Genomic DNA, 17,904 nt, shown 5'->3' on the forward strand with positions numbered 1-17,904 from the left:
CCTCTCCGTCCACTTCCATGGTTTCTTCTCTATCAGTCTGTGTATCGACGTCCGTCTCCTCCTCTCGGTCTGTGCCAGCCTGCAGAGGTAGCAAAATTTCCCAGCCTGTCCCACAGAGCTCCAGCCCAGCCAGGCAGCTGCGGGGTGTCCGCCTCCGTGGAATAGTACCATAGCTCTTTTGGAACAAATGCAGACATCCTGCAGGGATGGAGAGCAAAATCCAAGCGATGGGGAGCTTTGGGGACTGCTGGGGGAATCAGGGAGCAGGTGGCAACAAGGTGACAGGGGTAGGCTTGGAGCAGGGTGAATGAAGAGCGTGCTGGCACAAGGAGCCAAGGGTTGTGTTGTGGCCGTTGCTGGATGCTGGAGGTTCTAGCTGGAGCGTGCACTGTGACATCACCGCCAAGAGTTCAGGCCCAGGCTGAAGTGGACAACGGAGACCGTAGAATGAATGATGGAATCCCTGGGTGCTTGGGCTTGGAAGGGACCCTAAAGACCATCTTGTTCCAAGCGGAGCGATCTTCCCCTAGAATAGGTTGCTCAGAGCCCCGCTCCCAGCTGGCCTTGGATGTTGCCAAGGATGGAGCATCCCCAGCCTCTGTGCACAGCCTGGGCCAGTGGCCCAGCAGCCGGAGTGGAAAAGAGCAGCTTCATTAGATCCAACTTCAAGCTCACTCCTGCAGTTGAAAGGCTTCTCCTCCCTGTGCCCATCTTTCCTAGAGCTGCAGGGAGGCCTCGCCAGCCCCCTTCTCTTTCCAGGCTGAGCATCCCCAGCCCCACACGGACAGCAGTCCGATGCGTGGCAGTCAAGGCTAAAGGGTAGCAAATGGCTACATCAGGAAGTGAGAGATGGAAGCTTTTGGAGATGGAAGCTTTACCTCTAAATGTAGAAAAGAAAGAGAAGTGGAGGGGGAAATGGTGGGACTCTGGCTCTGTTCTAACTGGCGAAGATTTTCTTTTCTTCTTTTCTGTCGTGCTAACCCAAGTTTTGTTGTTTGAAAGGAGGTTTAGCAAAATATCCATCGTCTTCTCCACTGCTGAAACACTGAACAACACCTGGGCAGGCTGAGGATGCAGAGCAAAACCTGCAAATATCTACTGCTGATGGTGATCCTGGGGAATGCAGCTAAAGCCAGCCAAAAGCAATTTCTGGAAAGTCAAGCCTGCTTTACGTTTTCTGGAGTTTGGTTGTGCCAACTTCACCAGTCATTTCTAAAAAAGGAAAAGAAACTCCAAGCAAAACAGAGAAAAACACAAAGAAACCAACCCAAAGAAACCAATCAAACAAACAGATAAAACACCCCCAATCAAACCAAAGGCAATGAGAAGTTAGGACTAGTTGTAAGGATATCACAGCAGGCGAATGGCTGCTTCCTACTTGGATCACCATCCAAAGCCACCTAGAACAACTTCTCCAAAACATATCCAACAGGACAAATGGAAAAAGTGATCCATGGCAGCTCTGCATTGTGGTGAAGGATGAGCATGCAGTGGTCCAGATGCAGCATTGCCCACCCTCCAGGCTGCTGTTTGCTCTGCTGAAAGACTCTTGCAGGACTGTGGCCCCTCTCCATGCAAAGGAAATCCTTGCCACAGCTCTCAGTTGAGGCACTGGCATTTCCAGAGCCAGATTCAGGCACAATCCTACTGCCTGCTGAGCATCTGGGAAAGGTGCTGAGCATCTTCAGGCCTAGAAGCACAAAAGAGCTCAGGCTCTCCCCGAACTGGGTTTTCAGGGCAGCTTTCCATAACTCTGCAAGATTTCTTCATCCCTCAACACGTCTGACTTTATGATGTCCAACGATGCATTTGGGTTTCTTCCGTCCTCTTGTGTGCCCGTGAGTAACCTTCCACGTGGATGAAGGAGATTGTGTACAGGACAATTGATTGTGGCATTGCCATTTGGCTTCACTGTCACTCAGTTGAACACGGTCCTTATCTAAGAAGGACTTCCAAGAAATGGGTAGGAGTTTTGGCTGTGAGAGGAGCAGAAAGCACATTTTCTACAGCAAATTGCTAGCTGATGCACTTTCCTCCCTGCCAAAATAGTGATTGCCATTCATCTTCCTGGGAAGAATGTAAAGACCCATTCAGAGATGCCAGGTTCAGCTGGCCTGTGGCTTTGTGTGCCTCATTTCACATGTCCAATTTCAAGGGCCACTAAAAGAGGCTCATGTTTGCCTTGCTACCCACAAGTGCTGTAGGTATTTCCAGGAGAAGAGGGAAAACATCGCTGTCCTGTGGTGTGGTAGAAATGCCACCACAACTGTGATTGTGTGAGCAAAGCCAGCCAGTGCTTTTTGGGGCAGCAGCAGCAGCTGAGAGTGTGGCAGAGCGGTTGTGATACTCTTTTTAGAGTCCTGCAAACATTGTTCCCGAAACAACCCACAGCTTTGCAAATGTGCCCGAAGAAAATGCAAAGAGAACTGGGGTGTGAAAATCAAAGACTGTTTATCTGTAGAAGAAAAGGAACAAGAATGAACTACACCACATATTTACACTGTAAGAATATTGGTAACAACAACAACAACAACAACCACAACAACAACAAACTATAGAACCTATTTACCTGAGAACAGCTCTAACAAAACTCTATGAAACGTATTTACAGACAACTTAAACAAACTCTAAAACCTCTATCTTGAACACAACAACTGTAAAACGTATGTACAGCAGGGTGGCATCTGTGTCTGTGATGTCCCTAAGTCCTGGAAGAAAAACAAGTAGCACGGTCAGTGCAGTCAGGCACGGAAGGGTGTTCCATGTGCTGCCGGGCTGGGACACTGGCCCAGTGGGACTCTGCTGCCAGAAGGGAACCTGGCTGGGGGCTGTGGCCCAGGCACTGGAACAGGGCTTGTGTGGCCCACAGCAAGCCCAGGCCAGGCCAGGGATGGCCAGCAGAATCCAGTGCATGGGCTAGCGTGTCCCTGAGCAGGAAGTGCCCAGCCCGGCCCCAGGCTGGCAGCAGGGGCCCCACTCTGCCTGTGGGGAGCACCTGCCTGTTCTGCTGCTGGCATCGGTCTTCATCCCAAGACCATGTCTTCCTCCTTGTCTTTTAGATCAATATCCATCTCTTCAATATAATCTTTCGTTTCCACCTCCATCTCTTCCTCTGTCTCGTACATATCCGCATCCTTCTCTTCCTCTCCAGTATCCTCTCCGTCCACTTCCATGGTTTCTTCTCTATCAGTCTGTGTATCGACGTCCGTCTCCTCCTCTCGGTCTGTGCCAGCCTGCAGAGGTAGCAAAATTTCCCAGCCTGTCCCACAGAGCTCCAGCCCAGCCAGGCAGCTGCGGGGTGTCCGCCTCCGTGGAATAGTACCATAGCTCTTTTGGAACAAATGCAGACATCCTGCAGGGATGGAGTGCAAAATCCAAGCGATGGGGAGCTTTGGGGACTGCTGGGGGAATCAGGGAGCAGGTGGCAACAAGGTGACAGGGGTAGGCTTGGAGCAGGGTGAATGAAGAGCGTGCTGGCACAAGGAGCCAAGGGTTGTGTTGTGGCCGTTGCTGGATGCTGGAAGTTCTAGCTGGAGCGTGCACTGTGACATCACCGCCAGGAGTTCAGGCCCAGGCTGAAGTGGACAACGGAGACCGTAGAATGAATGATGGAATCCCTGGGTGCTTGGGCTTGGAAGGGACCCTAAAGACCATCTTGTTCCAAGCGGAGCGATCTTCCCCTAGAATAGGTTGCTCAGAGCCCCGCTCCCAGCTGGCCTTGGATGTTGCCAAGGATGGAGCATCCCCAGCCTCTGTGCACAGCCTGGGCCAGTGCCCCAGCAGCCGGAGTGGAAAAGAGCAGCTTCATTAGATCCAACTTCAAGCTCACTCCTGCAGTTGAAAGGCTTCTCCTCCCTGTGCCCATCTTTCCTAGAGCTGCAGGGAGGCCTCGCCAGCCCCCTTCTCTTTCCAGGCTGAGCATCCCCAGCCCCACACGGACAGCAGTCCGATGCGTGGCAGTCAAGGCTAAAGGGTAGCAAATGGCTACATCAGGAAGTGAGAGATGGAAGCTTTTGGAGATGGAAGCTTTACCTCTAAATGTAGAAAAGAAAGAGAAGTGGAGGGGGAAATGGTGGGACTCTGGCTCTGTTCTAACTGGCGAAGATTTTCTTTTCTTCTTTTCTGTCGTGCTAACCCAAGTTTTGTTGTTTGAAAGGAGGTTTAGCAAAATATCCATCGTCTTCTCCACTGCTGAAACACTGAACAACACCTGGGCAGGCTGAGGATGCAGAGCAAAACCTGCAAATATCTACTGCTGATCGTGATCCTGGGGAATGCAGCTAAAGCCAGCCAAAAGCAATTTCTGGAAAGTCAAGCCTGCTTTACGTTTTCTGGAGTTTGGTTGTGCCAACTTCACCAGTCATTTCTAAAAAAGGAAAAGAAACTCCAAGCAAAACAGAGAAAAACACAAAGAAACCAACCCAAAGAAACCAATCAAACAAACAGATAAAACACCCCCAATCAAACCAAAGGCAATGAGAAGTTAGGACTAGTTGTAAGGATATCACAGCAGGCGAATGGCTGCTTCCTACTTGGATCACCATCCAAAGCCACCTAGAACAACTTCTCCAAAACATATCCAACAGGACAAATGGAAAAAGTGATCCATGGCAGCTCTGCATTGTGGTGAAGGATGAGCATGCAGTGGTCCAGATGCAGCATTGCCCACCCTCCAGGCTGCTGTTTGCTCTGCTGAAAGACTCTTGCAGGACTGTGGCCCCTCTCCATGCAAAGGAAATCCTTGCCACAGCTCTCAGTTGAGGCACTGGCATTTCCAGAGCCAGATTCAGGCACAATCCTACTGCCTGCTGAGCATCTGGGAAAGGTGCTGAGCATCTTCAGGCCTAGAAGCACAAAAGAGCTCAGGCTCTCCCCGAACTGGGTTTTCAGGGCAGCTTTCCATAACTCTGCAAGATTTCTTCATCCCTCAACACGTCTGACTTTATTATGTCCAACGATGCATTTGGGTTTCTTCCGTCCTCTTGTGTGCCCGTGAGTAACCTTCCACGTGGATGAAGGAGATTGTGTACAGGACAATTGATTGTGGCATTGCCATTTGGCTTCACTGTCACTCAGTTGAACACGGTCCTTATCTAAGAAGGACTTCCAAGAAATGGGTAGGAGTTTTGGCTGTGAGAGGAGCAGAAAGCACATTTTCTACAGCAAATTGCTAGCTGATGCACTTTCCTCCCTGCCAAAATAGTGATTGCCATTCATCTTCCTGGGAAGAATGTAAAGACCCATTCAGAGATGCCAGGTTCAGCTGGCCTGTGGCTTTGTGTGCCTCATTTCACATGTCCAATTTCAAGGGCCACTAAAAGAGGCTCATGTTTGCCTTGCTACCCACAAGTGCTGTAGGTATTTCCAGGAGAAGAGGGAAAACATCGCTGTCCTGTGGTGTGGTAGAAATGCCACCACAACTGTGATTGTGTGAGCAAAGCCAGCCAGTGCTTTTTGGGGCAGCAGCAGCAGCTGAGAGTGTGGCAGAGCGGTTGTGATACTCTTTTTAGAGTCCTGCAAACATTGTTCCCGAAACAACCCACAGCTTTGCAAATGTGCCCGAAGAAAATGCAAAGAGAACTGGGGTGTGAAAATCAAAGACTGTTTATCTGTAGAAGAAAAGGAACAAGAATGAACTACACCACATATTTACACTGTAAGAATATTGGTAACAACAACAACAACAACCACAACAACAACAACAAACTATAGAACCTATTTACCTGAGAACAGCTCTAACAAAACTCTATGAAACGTATTTACAGACAACTTAAACTCTAAAACCTCTATCCTGAACACAACAACTGTAAAACGTATGTACAGCAGGGTGGCATCTGTGTCTGTGATGTCCCTAAGTTCTGGAAGAAAAACAAGTAGCACGGTCAGTGCAGTCAGGCACGGAAGGGTGTTCCATGTGCTGCCGGGCTGGGACACTGGCCCAGTGGGACTCTGCTGCCAGAAGGGAACCTGGCTGGGGGCTGTGGCCCAGGCACTGGAACAGGGCTTGTGTGGCCCACAGCAAGCCCAGGCCAGGCCAGGGATGGCCAGCAGAATCCAGTGCATGGGCTAGCGTGTCCCTGAGCAGGAAGTGCCCAGCCCGGCCCCAGGCTGGCAGCAGGGGCCCCACTCTGCCTGTGGGGAGCACCTGCCTGTTCTGCTGCTGGCATCGGTCTTCATCCCAAGACCATGTCTTCCTCCTTGTCTTTTAGATCAATATCCATCTCTTCAATATAATCTTTCGTTTCCACCTCCATCTCTTCCTCTGTCTCGTACATATCCGCATCCTTCTCTTCCTCTCCAGTATCCTCTCCGTCCACTTCCATGGTTTCTTCTCTATCAGTCTGTGTATCGACGTCCGTCTCCTCCTCTCGGTCTGTGCCAGCCTGCAGAGGTAGCAAAATTTCCCAGCCTGTCCCACAGAGCTCCAGCCCAGCCAGGCAGCTGCGGGGTGTCCGCCTCCGTGGAATAGTACCATAGCTCTTTTGGAACAAATGCAGACATCCTGCAGGGATGGAGAGCAAAATCCAAGCGATGGGGAGCTTTGGGGACTGCTGGGGGAATCAGGGAGCAGGTGGCAACAAGGTGACAGGGGTAGGCTTGGAGCAGGGTGAATGAAGAGCGTGCTGGCACAAGGAGCCAAGGGTTGTGTTGTGGCCGTTGCTGGATGCTGGAAGTTCTAGCTGGAGCGTGCACTGTGACATCACCGCCAAGAGTTCAGGCCCAGGCTGAAGTGGACAACGGAGACCGTAGAATGAATGATGGAATCCCTGGGTGCTTGGGCTTGGAAGGGACCCTAAAGACCATCTTGTTCCAAGCGGAGCAATCTTCCCCTAGAATAGGTTGCTCAGAGCCCCGCTCCCAGCTGGCCTTGGATGTTGCCAAGGATGGAGCATCCCCAGCCTCTGTGCACAGCCTGGGCCAGTGGCCCAGCAGCCGGAGTGGAAAAGAGCAGCTTCATTAGATCCAACTTCAAGCTCACTCCTGCAGTTGAAAGGCTTCTCCTCCCTGTGCCCATCTTTCCTAGAGCTGCAGGGAGGCCTCGCCAGCCCCCTTCTCTTTCCAGGCTGAGCATCCCCAGCCCCACACGGACAGCAGTCCGATGCGTGGCAGTCAAGGCTAAAGGGTAGCAAATGGCTACATCAGGAAGTGAGAGATGGAAGCTTTTGGAGATGGAAGCTTTACCTCTAAATGTAGAAAAGAAAGAGAAGTGGAGGGGGAAATGGTGGGACTCTGGCTCTGTTCTAACTGGCGAAGATTTTCTTTTCTTCTTTTCTGTCGTGCTAACCCAAGTTTTGTTGTTTGAAAGGAGGTTTAGCAAAATATCCATCGTCTTCTCCACTGCTGAAACACTGAACAACACCTGGGCAGGCTGAGGATGCAGAGCAAAACCTGCAAATATCTACTGCTGATCGTGATCCTGGGGAATGCAGCTAAAGCCAGCCAAAAGCAATTTCTGGAAAGTCAAGCCTGCTTTACGTTTTCTGGAGTTTGGTTGTGCCAACTTCACCAGTCATTTCTAAAAACGGAAAAGAAACTCCAAGCAAAACAGAGAAAAACACAAAGAAACCAACCCAAAGAAACCAATCAAACAAACAGATAAAACACCCCCAATCAAACCAAAGGCAATGAGAAGTTAGGACTAGTTGTAAGGATATCACAGCAGGCGAATGGCTGCTTCCTACTTGGATCACCATCCAAAGCCACCTAGAACAACTTCTCCAAAACATATCCAACAGGACAAATGGAAAAAGTGATCCATGGCAGCTCTGCATTGTGGTGAAGGATGAGCATGCAGTGGTCCAGATGCAGCACTGCCCACCCTCCAGGCTGCTGTTTGCTCTGCTGAAGGACTCTTGCAGGACTCTTGTGGCCCCTCTCCATGCAATGGAAATCCTTGCCACAGCTCTCAGTTGAGGCACTGGCATTTCCAGAGCCAGATTCAGGCACAATCCTACTGCCTGCTGAGCATCTGGGAAAGGTGCTGAGCATCTTCAGGCCTAGAAGCACAAAAGAGCTCAGGCTCTCCCCGAACTGGGTTTTCAGGGCAGCTTTCCATAACTCTGCAAGATTTCTTCATCCCTCAACACGTCTGACTTTATGATGTCCAACGATGCATTTGGGTTTCTTCCGTCCTCTTGTGTGCCCGTGAGTAACCTTCCACGTGGATGAAGGAGATTGTGTACAGGACAATTGATTGTGGCATTGCCATTTGGCTTCACTGTCACTCAGTTGAACACGGTCCTTATCTAAGAAGGACTTCCAAGAAATGGGTAGGAGTTTTGGCTGTGAGAGGAGCAGAAAGCACATTTTCTACAGCAAATTGCTAGCTGATGCACTTTCCTCCCTGCCAAAATAGTGATTGCCATTCATCTTCCTGGGAAGAATGTAAAGACCCATTCAGAGATGCCAGGTTCAGCTGGCCTGTGGCTTTGTGTGCCTCATTTCACATGTCCAATTTCAAGGGCCACTAAAAGAGGCTCATGTTTGCCTTGCTACCCACAAGTGCTGTAGGTATTTCCAGGAGAAGAGGGAAAACATCGCTGTCCTGTGGTGTGGTAGAAATGCCACCACAACTGTGATTGTGTGAGCAAAGCCAGCCAGTGCTTTTTGGGGCAGCAGCAGCAGCTGAGAGTGTGGCAGAGCGGTTGTGATACTCTTTTTAGAGTCCTGCAAACATTGTTCCCGAAACAACCCACAGCTTTGCAAATGTGCCCGAAGAAAATGCAAAGAGAACTGGGGTGTGAAAATCAAAGACTGTTTATCTGTAGAAGAAAAGGAACAAGAATGAACTACACCACATATTTACACTGTAAGAATATTGGTAACAACAACAACAACAACAACCACAACAACAACAAACTATAGAACCTATTTACCTGAGAACAGCTCTAACAAAACTCTATGAAACGTATTTACAGACAACTTAAACAAACTCTAAAACCTCTATCTTGAACACAACAACTGTAAAACGTATGTACAGCAGGGTGGCATCTGTGTCTGTGATGTCCCTAAGTCCTGGAAGAAAAACAAGTAGCACGGTCAGTGCAGTCAGGCACGGAAGGGTGTTCCATGTGCTGCCGGGCTGGGACACTGGCCCAGTGGGACTCTGCTGCCAGAAGGGAGCCTGGCTGGGGGCTGTGGCCCAGGCACTGGAACAGGGCTTGTGTGGCCCACAGCAAGCCCAGGCCAGGCCAGGGATGGCCAGCAGAATCCAGTGCATGGGCTAGCGTGTCCCTGAGCAGGAAGTGCCCAGCCCGGCCCCAGGCTGGCAGCAGGGGCCCCACTCTGCCTGTGGGGAGCACCTGCCTGTTCTGCTGCTGGCATCGGTCTTCATCCCAAGACCATGTCTTCCTCCTTGTCTTTTAGATCAATATCCATCTCTTCAACATAATCTTTCGTTTCCACCTCCATCTCTTCCTCTGTCTCGTACATATCCACATCCATCTCTTCCTCTCCAGTATGCTCTCCGTCCACTTCCATGGCTTCTTCTCTATCAGTCTGTGTATCGACGTCCGTCTCCTCCTCTCCGTCTGTGCCAGCCTGCAGAGGTAGCAAAATTTCCCACCCTGTCCCACAGAGCTCCAGCCCAGCCAGGCAGCTGCGGGGTGTCCGCCTCCGTGGAATAGTACCATAGCTCTTTTGGAACAAATGCAGACATCCTGCAGGGATGGAGAGCAAAATCCAAGCGATGGGGAGCTTTGGGGACTGCTGGGGGAATCAGGGAGCAGGTGGCAACAAGGTGACAGGGGTAGGCTTGGAGCAGGGTGAATGAAGAGCGTGCTGGCACAAGGAGCCAAGGGTTGTGTTGTGGCCGTTGCTGGATGCTGGAAGTTCTAGCTGGAGCGTGCACTGTGACATCACCGCCAGGAGTTCAGGCCCAGGCTGAAGTGGACAACGGAGACCGTAGAATGAATGATGGAATCCCTGGGTGCTTGGGCTTGGAAGGGACCCTAAAGACCATCTTGTTCCAAGCGGAGCGATCTTCCCCTAGAATAGGTTGCTCAGAGCCCCGCTCCCAGCTGGCCTTGGATGTTGCCAAGGATGGAGCATCCCCAGCCTCTGTGCACAGCCTGGGCCAGTGGCCCAGCAGCCGGAGTGGAAAAGAGCAGCTTCATTAGATCCAACTTCAAGCTCACTCCTGCAGTTGAAAGGCTTCTCCTCCCTGTGCCCATCTTTCCTAGAGCTGCAGGGAGGCCTCGCCAGCCCCCTTCTCTTTCCAGGCTGAGCATCCCCAGCCCCACACGGACAGCAGTCCGATGCGTGGCAGTCAAGGCTAAAGGGTAGCAAATGGCTACATCAGGAAGTGAGAGATGGAAGCTTTTGGAGATGGAAGCTTTACCTCTAAATGTAGAAAAGAAAGAGAAGTGGAGGGGGAAATGGTGGGACTCTGGCTCTGTTCTAACTGGCGAAGATTTTCTTTTCTTCTTTTCTGTCGTGCTAACCCAAGTTTTGTTGTTTGAAAGGAGGTTTAGCAAAATATCCATCGTCTTCTCCACTGCTGAAACACTGAACAACACCTGGGCAGGCTGAGGATGCAGAGCAAAACCTGCAAATATCTACTGCTGATGGTGATCCTGGGGAATGCAGCTAAAGCCAGCCAAAAGCAATTTCTGGAAAGTCAAGCCTGCTTTACGTTTTCTGGAGTTTGGTTGTGCCAACTTCACCAGTCATTTCTAAAAAAGGAAAAGAAACTCCAAGCAAAACAGAGAAAAACACAAAGAAACCAACCCAAAGAAACCAATCAAACAAACAGATAAAACACCCCCAATCAAACCAAAGGCAATGAGAAGTTAGGACTAGTTGTAAGGATATCACAGCAGGCGAATGGCTGCTTCCTACTTGGATCACCATCCAAAGCCACCTAGAACAACTTCTCCAAAACATATCCAACAGGACAAATGGAAAAAGTGATCCATGGCAGCTCTGCATTGTGGTGAAGGATGAGCATGCAGTGGTCCAGATGCAGCATTGCCCACCCTCCAGGCTGCTGTTTGCTCTGCTGAAAGACTCTTGCAGGACTGTGGCCCCTCTCCATGCAAAGGAAATCCTTGCCACAGCTCTCAGTTGAGGCACTGGCATTTCCAGAGCCAGATTCAGGCACAATCCTACTGCCTGCTGAGCATCTGGGAAAGGTGCTGAGCATCTTCAGGCCTAGAAGCACAAAAGAGCTCAGGCTCTCCCCGAACTGGGTTTTCAGGGCAGCTTTCCATAACTCTGCAAGATTTCTTCATCCCTCAACACGTCTGACTTTATGATGTCCAACGATGCATTTGGGTTTCTTCCGTCCTCTTGTGTGCCCGTGAGTAACCTTCCACGTGGATGAAGGAGATTGTGTACAGGACAATTGATTGTGGCATTGCCATTTGGCTTCACTGTCACTCAGTTGAACACGGTCCTTATCTAAGAAGGACTTCCAAGAAATGGGTAGGAGTTTTGGCTGTGAGAGGAGCAGAAAGCACATTTTCTACAGCAAATTGCTAGCTGATGCACTTTCCTCCCTGCCAAAATAGTGATTGCCATTCATCTTCCTGGGAAGAATGTAAAGACCCATTCAGAGATGCCAGGTTCAGCTGGCCTGTGGCTTTGTGTGCCTCATTTCACATGTCCAATTTCAAGGGCCACTAAAAGAGGCTCATGTTTGCCTTGCTACCCACAAGTGCTGTAGGTATTTCCAGGAGAAGAGGGAAAACATCGCTGTCCTGTGGTGTGGTAGAAATGCCACCACAACTGTGATTGTGTGAGCAAAGCCAGCCAGTGCTTTTTGGGGCAGCAGCAGCAGCTGAGAGTGTGGCAGAGCGGTTGTGATACTCTTTTTAGAGTCCTGCAAACATTGTTCCCGAAACAACCCACAGCTTTGCAAATGTGCCCGAAGAAAATGCAAAGAGAACTGGGGTGTGAAAATCAAAGACTGTTTATCTGTAGAAGAAAAGGAACAAGAATGAACTACACCACATATTTACACTGTAAGAATATTGGTAACAACAACAACAACAACAACCACAACAACAACAAACTATAGAACCTATTTACCTGAGAACAGCTCTAACAAAACTCTATGAAACGTATTTACAGACAACTTAAACAAACTCTAAAACCTCTATCTTGAACACAACAACTGTAAAACGTATGTACAGCAGGGTGGCATCTGTGTCTGTGATGTCCCTAAGTCCTGGAAGAAAAACAAGTAGCACGGTCAGTGCAGTCAGGCACGGAAGGGTGTTCCATGTGCTGCCGGGCTGGGACACTGGCCCAGTGGGACTCTGCTGCCAGAAGGGAACCTGGCTGGGGGCTGTGGCCCAGGCACTGGAACAGGGCTTGTGTGGCCCACAGCAAGCCCAGGCCAGGCCAGGGATGGCCAGCAGAATCCAGTGCATGGGCTAGCGTGTCCCTGAGCAGGAAGTGCCCAGCCCGGCCCCAGGCTGGCAGCAGGGGCCCCACTCTGCCTGTGGGGAGCACCTGCCTGTTCTGCTGCTGGCATCGGTCTTCATCCCAAGACCATGTCTTCCTCCTTGTCTTTTAGATCAATATCCATCTCTTCAATATAATCTTTCGTTTCCACCTCCATCTCTTCCTCTGTCTCGTACATATCCGCATCCTTCTCTTCCTCTCCAGTATCCTCTCCGTCCACTTCCATGGTTTCTTCTCTATCAGTCTGTGTATCGACGTCCGTCTCCTCCTCTCGGTCTGTGCCAGCCTGCAGAGGTAGCAAAATTTCCCAGCCTGTCCCACAGAGCTCCAGCCCAGCCAGGCAGCTGCGGGGTGTCCGCCTCCGTGGAATAGTACCATAGCTCTTTTGGAACAAATGCAGACATCCTGCAGGGATGGAGTGCAAAATCCAAGCGATGGGGAGCTTTGGGGACTGCTGGGGGAATCAGGGAGCAGGTGGCCACAAGGTGACAGGGGTAGGCTTGGAGCAGGGTGAATGAAGAGCGTGCTGGCACAAGGAGCCAAGGGTTGTGTTGTGGCCGTTGCTGGATGCTGGAAGTTCTAGCTGGAGCGTGCACTGTGACATCACCGCCAGGAGTTCAGGCCCAGGCTGAAGTGGACAACGGAGACCGTAGAATGAATGATGGAATCCCTGGGTGCTTGGGCTTGGAAGGGACCCTAAAGACCATCTTGTTCCAAGCGGAGCGATCTTCCCCTAGAATAGGTTGCTCAGAGCCCCGCTCCCAGCTGGCCTTGGATGTTGCCAAGGATGGAGCATCCCCAGCCTCTGTGCACAGCCTGGGCCAGTGGCCCAGCAGCCGGAGTGGAAAAGAGCAGCTTCATTAGATCCAACTTCAAGCTCACTCCTGCAGTTGAAAGGCTTCTCCTCCCTGTGCCCATCTTTCCTAGAGCTGCAGGGAGGCCTCGCCAGCCCCCTTCTCTTTCCAGGCTGAGCATCCCCAGCCCCACACGGACAGCAGTCCGATGCGTGGCAGTCAAGGCTAAAGGGTAGCAAATGGCTACATCAGGAAGTGAGAGATGGAAGCTTTTGGAGATGGAAGCTTTACCTCTAAATGTAGAAAAGAAAGAGAAGTGGAGGGGGAAATGGTGGGACTCTGGCTCTGTTCTAACTGGCGAAGATTTTCTTTTCTTCTTTTCTGTCGTGCTAACCCAAGTTTTGTTGTTTGAAAGGAGGTTTAGCAAAATATCCATCGTCTTCTCCACTGCTGAAACACTGAACAACACCTGGGCAGGCTGAGGATGCAGAGCAAAACCTGCAAATATCTACTGCTGATCGTGATCCTGGGGAATGCAGCTAAAGCCAGCCAAAAGCAATTTCTGGAAAGTCAAGCCTGCTTTACGTTTTCTGGAGTTTGGTTGTGCCAACTTCACCAGTCATTTCTAAAAAAGGAAAAGAAACTCCTAGCAAAACAGAGAAAAACACAAAGAAACCAACCCAAAGAAACCAATCAAACAAACAGATAAAACACCCCCAATCAAACCAAAGGCAATGAGAAGTTAGGACTAGTTGTAAGGATATCACAGCAGGCGAATGGCTGCTTCCTACTTGGATCACCATCCAAAGCCACCTAGAACAACTTCTCCAAAACATATCCAACAGGACAAATGGAAAAAGTGATCCATGGCAGCTCTGCATTGTGGTGAAGGATGAGCATGCAGTGGTCCAGATGCAGCACTGCCCACCCTCCAGGCTGCTGTTTGCTCTGCTGAAAGACTCTTGCAGGACTCTTGTGGCCCCTCTCCATGCAATGGAAATCCTTGCCACAGCTCTCAGTTGAGGCACTGGCATTTCCAGAGCCAGATTCAGGCACAATCCTACTGCCTGCTGAGCATCTGGGAAAGGTGCTGAGCATCTTCAGGCCTAGAAGCACAAAAGAGCTCAGGCTCTCCCCGAACTGGGTTTTCAGGCAGCTTTCCATAACTCTGCAAGATTTCTTCATCCCTCAACACGTCTGACTTTATGATGTCCAACGATGCATTTGGGTTTCTTCCGTCCTCTTGTGTGCCCGTGAGTAACCTTCCACGTGGATGAAGGAGATTGTGTACAGGACAATTGATTGTGGCATTGCCATTTGGCTTCACTGTCACTCAGTTGAACACGGTCCTTATCTAAGAAGGACTTCCAAGAAATGGGTAGGAGTTTTGGCTGTGAGAGGAGCAGAAAGCACATTTTCTACAGCAAATTGCTAGCTGATGCACTTTCCTCCCTGCCAAAATAGTGATTGCCATTCATCTTCCTGGGAAGAATGTAAAGACCCATTCAGAGATGCCAGGTTCAGCTGGCCTGTGGCTTTGTGTGCCTCATTTCACATGTCCAATTTCAAGGGCCACTAAAAGAGGCTCATGTTTGCCTTGCTACCCACAAGTGCTGTAGGTATTTCCAGGAGAAGAGGGAAAACATCGCTGTCCTGTGGTGTGGTAGAAATGCCACCACAACTGTGATTGTGTGAGCAAAGCCAGCCAGTGCTTTTTGGGGCAGCAGCAGCAGCTGAGAGTGTGGCAGAGCGGTTGTGATACTCTTTTTAGAGTCCTGCAAACATTGTTCCCGAAACAACCCACAGCTTTGCAAATGTGCCCGAAGAAAATGCAAAGAGAACTGGGGTGTGAAAATCAAAGACTGTTTATCTGTAGAAGAAAAGGAACAAGAATGAACTACACCACATATTTACACTGTAAGAATATTGGTAACAACAACAACAACAACAACCACAACAACAACAAACTATAGAACCTATTTACCTGAGAACAGCTCTAACAAAACTCTATGAAACGTATTTACAGACAACTTAAACAAACTCTAAAACCTCTATCTTGAACACAACAACTGTAAAACGTATGTACAGCAGGGTGGCATCTGTGTCTGTGATGTCCCTAAGTCCTGGAAGAAAAACAAGTAGCACGGTCAGTGCAGTCAGGCACGGAAGGGTGTTCCATGTGCTGCCGGGCTGGGACACTGGCCCAGTGGGACTCTGCTGCCAGAAGGGAACCTGGCTGGGGGCTGTGGCCCAGGCACTGGAACAGGGCTTGTGTGGCCCACAGCAAGCCCAGGCCAGGCCAGGGATGGCCAGCAGAATCCAGTGCATGGGCTAGCGTGTCCCTGAGCAGGAAGTGCCCAGCCCGGCCCCAGGCTGGCAGCAGGGGCCCCACTCTGCCTGTGGGGAGCACCTGCCTGTTCTGCTGCTGGCATCGGTCTTCATCCCAAGACCATGTCTTCCTCCTTGTCTTTTAGATCAATATCCATCTCTTCAATATAATCTTTCGTTTCCACCTCCATCTCTTCCTCTGTCTCGTACATATCCGCATCCTTCTCTTCCTCTCCAGTATCCTCTCCGTCCACTTCCATGGTTTCTTCTCTATCAGTCTGTGTATCGACGTCCGTCTCCTCCTCTCGGTCTGTGCCAGCCTGCAGAGGTAGCAAAATTTCCCAGCCTGTCCCACAGAGCTCCAGCCCAGCCAGGCAGCTGCGGGGTGTCCGCCTCCGTGGAATAGTACCATAGCTCTTTTGGAACAAATGCAGACATCCTGCAGGGATGGAGTGCAAAATCCAAGCGATGGGGAGCTTTGGGGACTGCTGGGGGAATCAGGGAGCAGGTGGCAACAAGGTGACAGGGGTAGGCTTGGAGCAGGGTGAATGAAGAGCGTGCTGGCACAAGGAGCCAAGGGTTGTGTTGTGGCCGTTGCTGGATGCTGGAAGTTCTAGCTGGAGCGTGCACTGTGACATCACCGCCAGGAGTTCAGGCCCAGGCTGAAGTGGACAACGGAGACCGTAGAATGAATGATGGAATCCCTGGGTGCTTGGGCTTGGAAGGGACCCTAAAGACCATCTTGTTCCAAGCGGAGCGATCTTCCCCTAGAATAGGTTGCTCAGAGCCCCGCTCCCAGCTGGCCTTGGATGTTGCCAAGGATGGAGCATCCCCAGCCTCTGTGCACAGCCTGGGCCAGTGCCCCAGCAGCCGGAGTGGAAAAGAGCAGCTTCATTAGATCCAACTTCAAGCTCACTCCTGCAGTTGAAAGGCTTCTCCTCCCTGTGCCCATCTTTCCTAGAGCTGCAGGGAGGCCTCGCCAGCCCCCTTCTCTTTCCAGGCTGAGCATCCCCAGCCCCACACGGACAGCAGTCCGATGCGTGGCAGTCAAGGCTAAAGGGTAGCAAATGGCTACATCAGGAAGTGAGAGATGGAAGCTTTTGGAGATGGAAGCTTTACCTCTAAATGTAGAAAAGAAAGAGAAGTGGAGGGGGAAATGGTGGGACTCTGGCTCTGTTCTAACTGGCGAAGATTTTCTTTTCTTCTTTTCTGTCGTGCTAACCCAAGTTTTGTTGTTTGAAAGGAGGTTTAGCAAAATATCCATCGTCTTCTCCACTGCTGAAACACTGAACAACACCTGGGCAGGCTGAGGATGCAGAGCAAAACCTGCAAATATCTACTGCTGATCGTGATCCTGGGGAATGCAGCTAAAGCCAGCCAAAAGCAATTTCTGGAAAGTCAAGCCTGCTTTACGTTTTCTGGAGTTTGGTTGTGCCAACTTCACCAGTCATTTCTAAAAAAGGAAAAGAAACTCCAAGCAAAACAGAGAAAAACACAAAGAAACCAACCCAAAGAAACCAATCAAACAAACAGATAAAACACCCCCAATCAAACCAAAGGCAATGAGAAGTTAGGACTAGTTGTAAGGATATCACAGCAGGCGAATGGCTGCTTCCTACTTGGATCACCATCCAAAGCCACCTAGAACAACTTCTCCAAAACATATCCAACAGGACAAATGGAAAAAGTGATCCATGGCAGCTCTGCATTGTGGTGAAGGATGAGCATGCAGTGGTCCAGATGCAGCACTGCCCACCCTCCAGGCTGCTGTTTGCTCTGCTGAAAGACTCTTGCAGGACTCTTGTGGCCCCTCTCCATGCAATGGAAATCCTTGCCACAGCTCTCAGTTGAGGCACTGGCATTTCCAGAGCCAGATTCAGGCACAATCCTACTGCCTGCTGAGCATCTGGGAAAGGTGCTGAGCATCTTCAGGCCTAGAAGCACAAAAGAGCTCAGGCTCTCCCCGAACTGGGTTTTCAGGCAGCTTTCCATAACTCTGCAAGATTTCTTCATCCCTCAACACGTCTGACTTTATGATGTCCAACGATGCATTTGGGTTTCTTCCGTCCTCTTGTGTGCCCGTGAGTAACCTTCCACGTGGATGAAGGAGATTGTGTACAGGACAATTGATTGTGGCATTGCCATTTGGCTTCACTGTCACTCAGTTGAACACGGTCCTTATCTAAGAAGGACTTCCAAGAAATGGGTAGGAGTTTTGGCTGTGAGAGGAGCAGAAAGCACATTTTCTACAGCAAATTGCTAGCTGATGCACTTTCCTCCCTGCCAAAATAGTGATTGCCATTCATCTTCCTGGGAAGAATGTAAAGACCCATTCAGAGATGCCAGGTTCAGCTGGCCTGTGGCTTTGTGTGCC

Source organism: Cyanistes caeruleus, unplaced genomic scaffold (assembly GCF_971803275.1).
Source record: "Cyanistes caeruleus unplaced genomic scaffold, bCyaCae1.hap1.1 HAP1_SCAFFOLD_202, whole genome shotgun sequence".
NCBI classification, from domain to species: domain Eukaryota; kingdom Metazoa; phylum Chordata; class Aves; order Passeriformes; family Paridae; genus Cyanistes; species Cyanistes caeruleus.